The 13,510-nt window shown below is 42.2% G+C and overlaps 1 protein-coding gene across 7 annotated transcripts in view; it reads left to right on the plus strand.

The window, feature by feature from the left end:
- TSNARE1 (t-SNARE domain containing 1) overlaps positions 1-13,510 on the plus strand; it is a 554,353-nt gene that overhangs the window by 124,802 nt on the left and 416,041 nt on the right. The window lies entirely within an intron of this gene.

Raw genomic sequence — 13,510 nt, forward strand, 5'->3', positions numbered from 1 at the left:
ATTCCTCTGATCTTGCATAACACTTGAGATGGTCATCAGAACTGAAAAAAAGAAGATAGTGGTATACACATAAGTGAGTCTGGAAGATGTCTATGTGTTTTGTGTCTGTGTGAATGGAAATGCTGAGAGAGAAGGACGAGAGGACATAGCTGAGAAGTTGGAGGAGCAGGTCACAAGAAGAGAGTCAATGTGAGGCAAGAGCTAGGTCAGGAGAAGAGTCATGGGAACAGGGTTAAGCGTTTGTGGACATTGTTGAACTTGAACATCCTGATTTCACCTTCCAGCTGTGGTGGTTTATACTCGGTACTGCCTATGGTGGTTTAGCAAACAGCCAAGCACCCACCCAGCTGCTCACCTCCTACCCCCTGGATGGAGGGAAAAGCTGGGGGAGAAAATAGGATGAGAAAGCTCATGGGTTAAGATAAAGAACGGGAGATCACTTACCGATTACCATGGGCAAAACAGCTTTGAAATAGCCCTGATGTGGGGAAAAAGGACTTTTAAGGGAGTTTTGCTCTTGTGGTTTCTCTTAGAGAGAGCAAGGAGAAGGTTGATATGCCTGTATAACATGGGAACTGCAACTCTTGATGAGAAGGAACAGACTTTATAGCCTTTCTATCCTATTCACTGTATGCCATGCGAAGAACCTTCAAGCTTCATGTCCCATCTCTTTATTTTGGAAAGACTTTCCATCATTGTTCTTGTTCAGGTGTGGCAGGGCCTGCCTGCTAACGTGTCCATGCATATGAAAAAATCTCCCTGGAAGAGGGAGAGAGAACCACAAACTGGTTTTAAAAACTAAGATAAAACCCTCTGCCTCCCCTGTGGATGGTTTGAATGAAGTAGAGATTGCACCGAGCCCTGGCCAAGATCACCTCTACAGGGGCGGGAGGGCTGATGTTTATCTAAATTAGAAAACGGGTAAAATAAAATGAGCAGCAGCAAGAAGCCACAATATTGCCTAAAAGTTATTGCCTAAATTAGAAAACGGGTTATAGCCTAAATTAGAAAATGGGTAAAATAAAATAAGCAGCAGCAAGAAGCCACAATATTGCCTAAAAGTTCCTCTGTTTGCTTTTGAAGCATCCCCTGTTGTGACCATGTCTCCTAGATGATTGTTCCTACCTGGTCGGATGGAGCTTGCTCCAGGAATCCAGAGCCCTGCCTTACCTTCACTTGCTCATTTGGATCTGCAAGGCTGAACTTTGTCTTTTCTTTTCCTCTGTTTGGGGACTTAAGGCTCCCCTCCCTTCCCTGGATGTCCCTTGAGCTGTTGCTCATGTGCTGCCCAGCCTGGTGAAATCTCTTCTGGAGCAGCGGGTCCAGCTGTAAAATGAATAAAATGAGACGGTGGTTTTATATAGCACCTTTCAGGCTCCTAGTATCCCGTGGCATTCCTCAGAGCAGTGAGCTCGAAGCTGTTGTGCTGAAAACCAGAGCAGCCCTCAACTTGGGCATGGGCATGGTGGATTTTGACAGATGGGAAGGACTTAGCAGGCTCCCAGGCTGGTGTCCAAGAGCATAGAGCTTCCCAGTGGCATGTTCTTCACCATCTGGCCACGTGTCCTATGTCTCAATGTTTTTTATCTCAATTCTTCTGCTGTCTATCTCCGTATCTTTCTATGAGAATGAGATCAAGGTTTGTAGATCAGCATGGTTTGGATGGTGGGCTAGGACTCATTTGGATTTAGTTCCTGGTTTGTGGGACCTCAGGCACCACTGGGAATTAAATATGAGTGCCCTTAAAGAGGAGAGCAGGGTGCAAAGATTTTCTTAGGTAGACCCCAAACTTTTGTTGGTGAAAGACAATAAGAAAAGTGTGGAAAGGAGTCGATTTGGTCCAGAAGTGGGAAGTTTGGCAAAGAAGGCAGTGGAGGCACCCAGTGTGATGGGAGCAAAGCTGGAGATGGGTTTGGCAGTGGGAGAGTCCTGCTCATGGGACCCATCCAGTTATGCTTCTCCGTGGTGGTTTGCAAGTTGGGACCTTGCTGCTCTCCTGATGCATCATGGAGAGCCAGCTTCTCCGCTGTCCTGCCTCCTGGCCTTGAAGCACATTTAGGTCCTGCTGGTGATAGTTTCTACATGGATCACGTTTTGCCCCTTGTCTCGTATAGCTGCATTTTGAGGAGTTTTGTCCGAGGACAGTGTTTCTCCAATCCTTGTGAATACAGATGTTGGGATCCTTTGTGCACCTTTACACTTAGAGGTATAGAAAGAGTGACAAGCCTGCACTTTCTTTCCCCTTTTACCTTGGCTGGAAATTCAAACCCTGTGTAACAACATCTCCGACTACTTTCTAGGTCCCAGAGCTGTTGTAATGAAGAAAGCCAGCAGTCGTTTCAAGCCATGACCTAAAACAGGATCTGTCTTTCAAAATTTTCTAAGTTTCTGTATGTGTAAATCCCCCATTCTAATGCATGCATTTTTTTCTTTTCTTTTTTTTTTTTAAATTTTCTTTTTTTCCCCTCTCGTGGTGCTGTATTTACTACACTAGGTAATGTTAAGGGTCTTACATATTCTTGCATAAGAGATTTTTGTTTGTAGTTGTGCTTTCCTGGAAGAAACACTGTACGAGGTGAGATACCAAGAATATTGTCAAACTCCCATTATCAAACATATTTTGTGCAAAGACCAGAAAGATGTATGTTTGGAATACAAAAATTTAAGTAGAGCAGCACTAATGCAAAGTTGAACACGATTGTTTCTTTGCATTCTCTTCCTAAACTAAAAAAAAAAAAAAAGGATCAAACAGCAAAAAACCCAAACAAACAAGCAAAAAAACCTTTTCATATTTAATGGAGAAGAGTAAGGATGTGATTTATTTGTATAATTTAAACATTTCCACAAAGACAGAAGCAAGGGTAGAACGTAAATAGCTCCTGGGGCAGAGGATGATTTTTTTTTTTATGGACTTCAGACAGAAAAGCTGGTGTGTTGGTAGGCACTGCTGTTGACTCCAACCACTGGTTCGAGAGAAGCTTCCAGAAGAGGGGTTAGTGATCCAGAGAGCACAGCTTGGAAGCTCTCACATGCTTAGTGGCATAGGAAACTTTTTTTCCCCCCTCTGGACTCATATGGTGTAAATCCATCATTTTCTGCTGAACATCAGGTTTTCACTTAAATAGTCTTTGCTGCTGCAAGGACCAAAGAACAATGTTCTGGATGGAAGCGAAGCAGGAAGGCTGTGCTAGAAGACAGTGTGCATGCCGTGTGATTGGGGGTTTTGGGGAGGATCTGGAGGAAGGTGATGCTTCTTTCTTTCAGGAGCTTCAGGTTTTGCATGCCAAGGAAGCAGGTTCCCAAAGTGGTCACAGTAACCTACTCTAAATTAACCTCAGCACAAAACAGACATGGACCTGTTGGAGCGGGTCCAGAGGAGGCCACAAAAATGGTCAGGGGGATGGAACACCTCTCCTATGAAGAAAGGCTGAGAGAGTTGGGGTTATTCAGCCTGGAGAAGAGAAGGCTTCGGGGAGACCTTATTGCAGCCTTTCAGTACTTAAAGGGGGCTTATAAGAAAGATGGGGACAGACTTTTTAGCAGGGCCTGTTGCGACAGGACAAGGGGGAATGGTTTTAAACTAAAAGAGGGGAGATTTAGACTAGATCTAAGGAAGAAATTTTTTACAGTGAGGGTGGTGAAACTCTGGCACAGGTTGCTCAGAGAGGTGGTGGATGCCCTATCTCTGGAAACATTCAAGGTCAGGTTGGACGTGGCTCTGAGCAACCTGGTCTAGTTGAAGATGTCCCTGCCCACGGCAGGGGGGTTGGACTAGATGACCTTTAAAGGTCCCTTCCAACCCAGACTATTCTATGATTCTATGATTTTCTTATCCCTTCTTGCCGAGTGGAGATTTTACGGAGCTTTTCATTGTCCATTCTGTGGTTCCTACTTCGCATTGGTGAAAGGCATGGAAATATGTTAGGACAAGAGGAAATGGCCTAAAGTTGCGCCAAGGGAGGTTTACACTGGACATTAGGAGAAATTTCTTTACTGAAAGAGTGGTCAGGCCTTGGAACAGGCTGCCCAGGGCAGTGGTTGAGTCACCATCCCTGGAAGTATTTAAAAGACGTGTGGATGTGGCGCTTAGGGACATGGTGTAGTGGGCATGGTGGTGTTGGGTTGATGGTTGGACTCGATGATCTTAGAGGTCTTTTCTAATCTTAATGATTCTATGATTCTATGATTCTATGTTTGATATGGAGCAGCTCTATCTCACCTGTACCCAGGGGAAGCAATGATTTTGCAAGAGAAATGTGCTGGCAATTGCCTCCAAAATAATTTGTTTTGAAAAGAGGTTTATTGGGCAACCTTTCCATGCTGGGATGTGCTCAGGACCCAAGGCTCCTGCCCTTCCTGACTTGGATGACTGAACTCTGACACTGAATTTAAAGAGCATCACAAAATGGACTTTGAAGATAATACTATAAAAAAAAAAGGGAGAAGGAGAGTAGGGGAAGAAGCGGCATCTTTTCAAAGGCTTTTGCTTTCATTTTCGTAGACATTCATAATTTAGTTGAAAATGGGAACTGGACAAGTTTCAAGATGCTGGAGTTGATGGGAGGTGATTTATCAAAAGATGAGGATTAGTGGGCTTCCCGAGACAGCTGGTTGTTTCAGGGATTTTTCTTTTTATTTTTATTATTTTTATTACTTGCTAAAATACTTCAGGTGTGTCCGCCTGTTGTTTCTCTGCTCCAAAAGACGGTCTGTCAATGCAAGCTCAGGGCTGGCATGCTTTACCCCCATGAGGTGCCTCAAAGGAGACACCTGAATTAAGCAGTTAATTTGATATGTATAACGAAGGAAAAGCAGGAGGAGGGTAAGTAAAGGCAGAGAAGTGAAATGAGTGGGCAGGACAGAGACGGGGAAAGCTGCTTGTCACAGTTGCAATCAGCCTACCTTTCTGCAAAGAGAATTAAGGAAATACTGGAGAAACTAATCCAAAAGAAAATTAATTTGTGCCCCAAATCCATTTGTTTGTTTCAAAATAATGTTGGGCTACCAGAGAATAATCAAGTTAGCTCAGTTCTGATCAGAAACATCAGTGGCAGAATCATCTTCCTAGAGATAATGTTATTGAAATACCACCCAGATGCTAATGAGGACGATGGTACACACTTCGCAGCCATGGAAAGCCTGGGTGACACCCTCTCCAGATCTTTTTTCTCTCTTTTCAAAAAAAAAATCCACCAAGGCAGTTACGGTCCTTGCATCTATGTATGTGCTGAGCTTTGCCACTGAGTGTAGCTTCAGTGATTTCAGTGGCAGCTGAGAAACAGATTATGAAGCCAGAAGGAATCACTCTCATTATCTAGTCTGACCTTTTATATAGCAAAAACCTTAAGTCTTTTTTCCTTCAGTTATTTTCCCTCTCAACTAAAGCATACCTTTTAAATGGGGGAGGGAAATCTAAACTTAGATTCTCTCTCATTCCTTTTTTATTTTTTTAAATCTCCACAGTAGATTTTTTCCAATGGTGATGATCCCTCCTGATGGAAATTTTCACTTGATTTCTAGTTTGTGACCAAGTTTAAAGTTCAGCCTATGGTGAGTTGGCTTGTTTGGCTAATCAAAGAGTCAGTTAAAGATTATTTCCATACAATGATGGTGGATACATAAACATTTAGATAATGTTGCACCAAAACGCACCTTTGGTTAAGCTAAATGTATCACAGTCATGGAAAAACTTTGCATTTCCAATATTTGAATATTTCTCTGGATTCTCTTCTGATGCTTGGCCAATGTTTCATAGAACTTGGCAGTAGAGTTGGACCCAATATGGCCATGACTGGGTGCAGCACTGAGAAGCGTGGAAGTGATCTCCCCATGTCGGTGACCTGTTGGCACAACATTTTTAAACAATTCCACTGATCCTTGCGTGACCTTAAACTGTTTCTACAAAGTCATTGATAAAATTGACCCAGGGCCAGCCAAGAATCCATCCCCATTGGACTGTTCTGGAAACATGTCCCATCTCTGGTAATGGCATGCATATAATTATAGCCTGATATCTTGCAGTTGATGAGTTTTTTATTCTGGGGTGCGTTGGTTTTCTTTGGTCACTCAGGATGGTGCTCTGTCTCGTGGGCTTCAGTGTTGTCACCCTTATCAGTGTGACTTGTGATCTTGTGGACGAAAACATGTCACCGAATTCAATAAGCCATAGTTTCCATAAATCCATACTAATTTGAATATTTACCAATTGTTTCTCATGGCTAAGCGTTAGGTTACCAGTACTTGGAGAACCAATGCACTGAGCTACCCTTTGCTGGAGAGAAAGCAAGGGTTAAATTGCCCACTGCATCAGGAAATTAAAATATTCTCCTTTAATGATTGAGTCCAACATCAGCTGTTTCTTCTTCTTTTTCTTTTTTCTTTTTTTTTTTTGTTTTTCTTCTTCTTTCCTTTTCCCGGATTTGTTGTTAAGCTGGCAGGCCATTAATGAGCACTGTATTGTCTGTTTTACCCTTTAGCTTTGATTCAACATTAGCTTTTATTCTGGAATTTCCTTGATTTTTTGCAAATGGTGTCACAAATCAGCACTAATGAGCCAAATCGCTGCTTGCCCTGCTCTTTCACAGCGTTGGTGCTTATGTTACCAAGGCTTGCTGGATTTAATCACATCTGAGCTGCTATTTTTGAACTTTCCTGAGCCACTGATGGGGTGGACAATAATTTCCATCGGCTTTCAGTGAAATTTTGTATTTGAATGTTTTCCAGATATTTTCCAAAGGTAAAAAAAAGTTACAAACATTCCTGATTTTTCTGAATTATTTCTGAGTTCAGTCTCTCCTGTCCTGTCCTGCACCAGCTCCATTGTGCAAGTTAGCTTTTGCCCTTTTTTTTACTTATTTGCTCTTTTTTGGCAGTAGTTTTCTTGTATGTTTTTTGTTGGGTTTTTTTGTGTTGTTTTTTTTTTGTTTTGCTTTTTTTAGTGTTTGGGTGGTTTTTTTTCCAAACTGCTACTTTTTTTTTTCCTTTTTTCCCCAAGTTCATATATGAGCATATGGTTTTGGAGTGGTTTGTACAGTTCTTTACCCCATGTAAGAAGGGTTGCCTTCTTCCCTAACTGAGAACTGTGGACATTCAGGAAGAGATACCTGTGAAATTCCTACATGTTGTTGATATTTTTATCACATTTTACAAATTGAGTTTTCCCTTCTCTTTTTCTACTTCTATGCCTTTGTAGAACAGGCCTTTTAAAATCAGCAAGGATTTATATTACTGTTCTAGGTGGGGTTTTTTTAATACTTTTTTTTTAAGGGAACGAGTCATGATTACACAAGCAGCCACTAATTCTCAGTTCATTGATCAACTCCTCTACACCAAGATGAGGTCTAACACAAAATTCTCTTGAGCAGTTGTCGTGGTTTAACCCCAGCCGGCAACTTAGCCCCACCCAGCCGCTCGCTCACTCCCCCCAGGTGGGATGGGGGAGAGAATCAGAAGGGTAAAAGTGAGAAAACTCGTGGGTTGAGATAAAGACAGTTTAATAGGTAAAGCAAAAGCCACGCACACAAGCAACGCAAAACAAGGAATTCATTCACTCCTTCCCATCGGCAGGCAGGTGTTCAGCAATCTCCAGGAAAGCAGGGCTCCATCACGCGTAACGGTGACTTGGGAAGACAAACGCCATCACTCCGAACGTCTCCCCCTTCCTTCTTCTTCCCCCAGCTCTATATGCTGAGCATGACGTCATATGGTATGGAATATCCCATTGGTCAGTTGGGGTCAGCTGTCCCAGCTGTGTCCCCTCCCAACTTCTTGTGCACCCCCAGCCTCCTCGCTGGTGGGGTGGGGTGAGGAGCAGAAAAGGCCTTGACTGCGTGTAAGCACTGCTCAGCAGTAACGAAACCATCCCTGTGTTACCAACCCTGTTTTCAGCACAAATCCAAAACACAGCCCCATACGAGCAACTGTGAAGAAAATTAACTCTATCCCAGGCAAAACCAGCACAGCGGTGCACAATGCTTTTTGAGGTAGGAAACTTATCAGCTGTAATATTAAATAATTCTAGGGATGTTTTAGTCCCAGCAGCAGGAGGCTTCAAGCATATGCCAGTCAGACTGAAGGCCCTTTAGGGAACATTTTTCCTTACACTTTGTAGGCAAGTTGGTCTTCTCTGGTATGTCTTCTTATTCTGCATGCTGCTTGGTTTGTCAGTGGTGTGGAAGTACTGTCACATGTGGCTTTGAATGTTCTTGCTGTATTGGTCCCTTTTGAAGAGGTTACAGCCTGGAAAAGTCATGTCCTGAATATGTAAAGGCCTCTCCACGTTTTGATGGTATCCATCCATATGGGGCTATCAAAGCTTCCCTAACGGGAGAGCTGACCTTCACTCTAGACGGCGAACAGAAATTGTGACCATCTGATTGCTCTTTTGAGGAGCTGATGGGTGAAATAACTCAGTCCTGTCTGAAAGGTTGACATTGATCTACTGAATCAACCCTTTTTATGAAATTCTTTCCTTTTCTGATGGTTGTACTGAACTGTAATGAAGCTTGCATCCCCATCTACAACGTTGGCTGAAAAGGTCTTGGTTGACTTAGTCATGTTATGCATCAAAAAATTATTCAAATGCTTCAGAATTTTACTTCATTAAGTGAAAAAGTTTGACAGATTTCCGCAAAGGACGGTGGATGTGCTTTCTGGTTTTCCCCGTGGGTAGCATAGCATGAGAGGTTGGGCTGGACTATGGTAGTGGAGATTTCTGGCAGAATTAAGAAAGGTTTCTGGAGACCCCAGCTTGAAACCACAGGCTGGTGTTTACCCTCTCCAGAGGATTTTAGGTAGTGGCTGATGGGACTTATCTTTATTTGGGATTCTTGTGCCTCTGTTCAGTTCATTATAGGCTTGTCTTAGAGATGAACAAACCGATACTGCGGTTTGAGTAATGTATTGAGACTCATGTGAGAAATCCAAATATTTTGAAGAGATGCTGAAAGGTGTCTGATTTTTGGGTTATTTTAAAAGTTATTTAGCTTATAAAACTGAAATTAATATAAGTTTGTACACTGTAATTTTAAATACATAGATTCACACACATGCAAAACCAAAATGTTTTTCACCGAAGGAGAAACCCTTCTGTGCAGAACTGCTGGAGAAGAGCTAGAGAATGAAATGCCTGAAAGCTAAACAGGTCATCTCCTTTCAGAAAATGCAGCTTTCAGACCGTTCATGTTTTGCAAAGTTAAGCCAGTCTCAACTTTCCAGATCCTGAGAGTCCTTCCAGTTTAATTTTTCTGTGTTGGCTTCAGTGACAGAGAGACTAGGCATACGTGAGCGTTTTGTTTTAACTAATGCCCCTTCAGAGCAGCATCTGGATGCTTCAGCAGTGTTGAGGTAGAGTGCGAGGCTTCTTAAAATAGTGGGTAGATGCAGGGAAGAAGGGAAAAACAGCATCTTCTCTGGGGGTCTGTTGTCTGCCTGGACCTCAGGACAGTGCAAGGTGTCTGCATAGGGGAGATTTTTAACCCTGCAAATTGAAAAGCTAGATTTTGTATTGGTGTTTCTGTGGGCTTTGTAGTTTTTAATAACTTTTGAACCTTGAATTTTCAGAACCGCCCGTTGAGCAAGAAGAGTTTTCTTTGCATACATCAGACACTGTTAGCTCTGGTACCTTTTTTTTTTTTTCAATTAAATAGCCACTGAAGGAAGGCTGTGCACACTCTTGCAAACTGCTGGGTGTAACACTTAGAATATCTTGTTCTTCTTGTGTTCTGGTTTGGACCAGCATGGAGAGAAACGCCTTGAGGGTTTATCTGTGTTCGCTTTATTCTTCTGTATTTATAAATATATCCACAACTAGAAAGATGGAAAAAAAAAAGGAGGTTTGCAAGAGAGTGAACTAAATCACTAAAAAACGATACCACGGAGGAACAGGAGCAGAAGCAGCAAGGGTCAGCCTGCCTTAATGAAATTACATCTTTTGAGGTTGTTATTTTAAGAGCTACTCCATCGCGCCGTGCCTGAGCGCCAGTGTCACACTGTTAAATCAGGGAGGCTGAATTGCTTCGGTGCGCGCTGAGACAATATCCTGGTACAGGAGGGATACCTTAATGGTTGAGGTTAACTCATACCAGTGGCTGCTGTTATTTTTTGACAGCGAACATGCTGTTCGCTGTGGTCTTCCTACTCTTAGATAGGGGAACATCATGAACCGTGTGGCCGCGGTGGAAACGTGCTGATTTTAATAGCGGCCGTCGCGTATGGGAGTTATGTCATTCGGAAAGTGCTGAGCTAAACTTGCTGCTTTTTTCTTTTTTTTTTTTTTTTTTTTAAATAAGTGATTGTTTTGAAGAAGTGCACTTGAATTTAGTTGCCATGGCATGTGAACTGAGGTCTAGTACAGCTCCTAGAAAGCACAGCCTTGACTTTTAAGGATGGATGTTACAGCTGAGATCCTGGATAGCTGATTACTGTCCTCATCTGTCTGAAGCACCTACGGGGAGCAGGATGCTCTCTGGAGGAGATGGTGCGTGCCACAACGGGATAAGGAATAGCTCTGTGCCTTTCTGAGTGTAACCAACACGTAGAGACATCTATATCGCTGTGAAATACCTTCTTCAAGATAAATGCCATGAAAAGCCTGCAACGCTGGACAAATTTGTTCTGCCATATGCTTGTGGAGGAGTATTTTTCTGAAGTTTTTATGTATAACTGGTAATCATAGATTGGTTTAGAGAGACATTTCTGAAAGTGTGAAGGGAAAGGAAGGGCAGCATGCTAATTTGAATTAATTGTAGTGCTTATCAAGTGGAGACCAATTCATTATGTAGTCTCTTCTTCTGCTTGTAAAAAGCATAATGCTGCATTGAACAACGAATCCAAGGTCAGCTTAAAAAAAATTGGGATACGCCCCTAACATCTGATATGTTGTAAATTCTTATCTCATGCGGTAATACGTGAAATGGGTTTGGAAGCAGACCACAGTGCGAGGTTGGTTTGTTTGTTTGTTTTCCCCTTTTAATCTGCAAATATATGAGAGGAGATAGTTCTTTGTGCTGCATAGAGCTGAGAAGACCCAACAGAGATCAAAATTCAGGCTTAACGCATGTATTGTTATGGAAGAATTCGTGTTTTAAGATCTTTGGCTCCCTTACTGGAGACAGGGAGAAGAACAAAGATGCATAGCCTTGAGCAAGAAATCTGAGAGCCATGACCTAGACCTTCATCCCCTGGTTTCATCCCACTGCTCTCACCTCGTTACCTTTTACATCAAATCCACAAGTACCAAGCGCTGCCTGGATGCATGCCCTGAAACAAAAAGGTTGAATTACTGATGTCGTTGCTGGTGCTCGGTCACATCCTTCTCCAAAAGTCCTGCCAGGACCGACGAGATTATTTTCAGTTTAAAGGGCTGCTCCATGTTCATCAGCTCTATCATCTGCAGGACCACAACAAATATAAAGTCGACCTGCATGTCATGTATATATAAACTGCTTCCTCCTTCTGGGGGAGCTGAGGTCCGGCAGTCTGGATGTTGGCAAATGGAACATACATTTTTAGGAGCAGAAAATTGAGAGCTTTTTGGCTGATCTTAAATGAAAAAGTGGATATTTTACCCTTATGACACATGATGAAGTATCTTTTGGTATCTAGAGACAGCACTGTCATGGGACTAGGCTGTTAATTTATTACATGAATGATGGTGGTATCAGCCTGTGGTTATCTGAGCTGAGTCTATTTTAATGAACAAACTCTTGAACTTGGCATTTAGGGAACAACTTTGGGCTAAATTAAGCAAAGGGACAGTATCTCTTCACAGAATTTTAGAATCAATATTAATTAATTGGAGTCCCTTGCAGTAATTACAGCTGAGATTAAAGTCTGTTGTGGGTTTTGGTTTTTTTGTTGTTTTTTTTTTAAATAACATTATTCTATCTTCTGTGAGGGTTTAAAAAAAAAAAAAAAGGAAAAAAAAGACAGGTGGAGAGCCTTTGGTTTCCACCTCATCAAAAAGAAACGTAAGTTTTGGTGACAGAAGATCTGTAAATATTTTATAGAATTCAGCCGGGAATCCATCTGGACCAGATTTCTTTTTTTAGCCTTTCGTTCTTTTATAGTTTCCCTTAATTTTATCTGCAGAGAGCAGCTTTCTCAACTTTTTGAATTGAGTGTTTGAAAATGGATTTCAAAACGTTCCCTGCAAAATAACGGCCTGGTAGAGGCATGTATTAGAGCAATTTAAAGTGGGACTACCCAACCCTGCTGGAGCTTGCACATACTCTGTTTTGCAATGAAACAATTTATTCCGAAGTATCTGCAATATGTACAGTGCCTGGCAAAATTTAATTGATGCAGTTGTTTATGGTACTTAGTTGAAATAGCAACAGTATCTTCTGATTTTTATGAGCATGTAATCATTAGGGGCCAGACTCTCATACCTTTCGTGGATAACAAATTTAATACTTGGATTAAGGCAGCGCAAAGAGGGAGGCACTGTTCAATTTGAATAAATATTTCTGGTCTCATCCTGGAACGAACCCATTAGATGCAACTCTATGCACCCTCCCTGTGCTCACATGAACTTAATTGCCTGAATTGTTTGGTTTTTTGTTTGACCTTAAACTATTGCAGTTACGCTCCAGTTGCAGTGTTTTCATTTCCTTCCTTATAACGTAGTGAGGTTGGGTTTTGATTTGAAAGGTACAACGGATAAGCTTTTCTATCTTCTTTAAATTTAAAGCCAGAGTTTTCATCTTTGCATAGCTGACTTGTCCTTTATGGGTTTTTTTTTCAAGTTAAATGTGATTTAATCAGGTTATTCACCAAGGGGAATATAAATGCTGGAGAAAAGGAGCCATCAACTTGTTAGTGGTTCTGGAAACTAAGAGGTGTCCTTGGATTTTCTGTGATGTGTCTTCAGAAGAGCTTTATGTGCTTTGGGACTCACCAGCCATCGTTGGTCCTTCCCCTTGGGCTCTCCTAAGAGCTCTCCAAAGTGGTGCAACTCTTCAGAGGAGGTGGGAAGGGATGTGGACCTTGTGCTCCTTGGGAAGATCCATGTCGGGGAGCTATGCCCTTGGCTGTGATCAGTTCAGCCAAGGATTTTTGTCTGGTCTGAAGCCATGTAAGGCCCATAACGGTCTCCAGTTCTCTCTGCTTTCTCTTGCTTTTGGGAGTTTGGACTTTCCTGTGGTTGATTCACAGAGGGAGGAAAGTGGCCAAACCCATTAGAGATCTCCTAGATCCTCCACTGAGATAAGAGGGGAAACAAAACTAAAAACCTCTGGAAACTCCTCCAACATTTGTCCAATTCATTTTTGCACAGGGCTTCTTCCATTCCCTTTGTCACTTTTTTTTGGGGGGAGTGGTGTCAAATCTCCTTTGTTCACTATTTCTCTTATGGACATTTCTCTTCCTGCACAAGCTACTCCATGCTTTTCACCGCATCCTTGAGTTTTCAGTTTCATTTTCCTATCAAAACACTTTTCTCTGGCACTGGCACCTTGCAGCTGTAATTTCCGTGGATTATTTTGTGTCTGTATAGGTTTGGATGGCTTCC

The sequence above is a fragment of the Calonectris borealis genome, chromosome 2, assembly GCF_964195595.1.
Source record: "Calonectris borealis chromosome 2, bCalBor7.hap1.2, whole genome shotgun sequence".
Classification (NCBI taxonomy): Eukaryota; Metazoa; Chordata; class Aves; order Procellariiformes; family Procellariidae; genus Calonectris; species Calonectris borealis.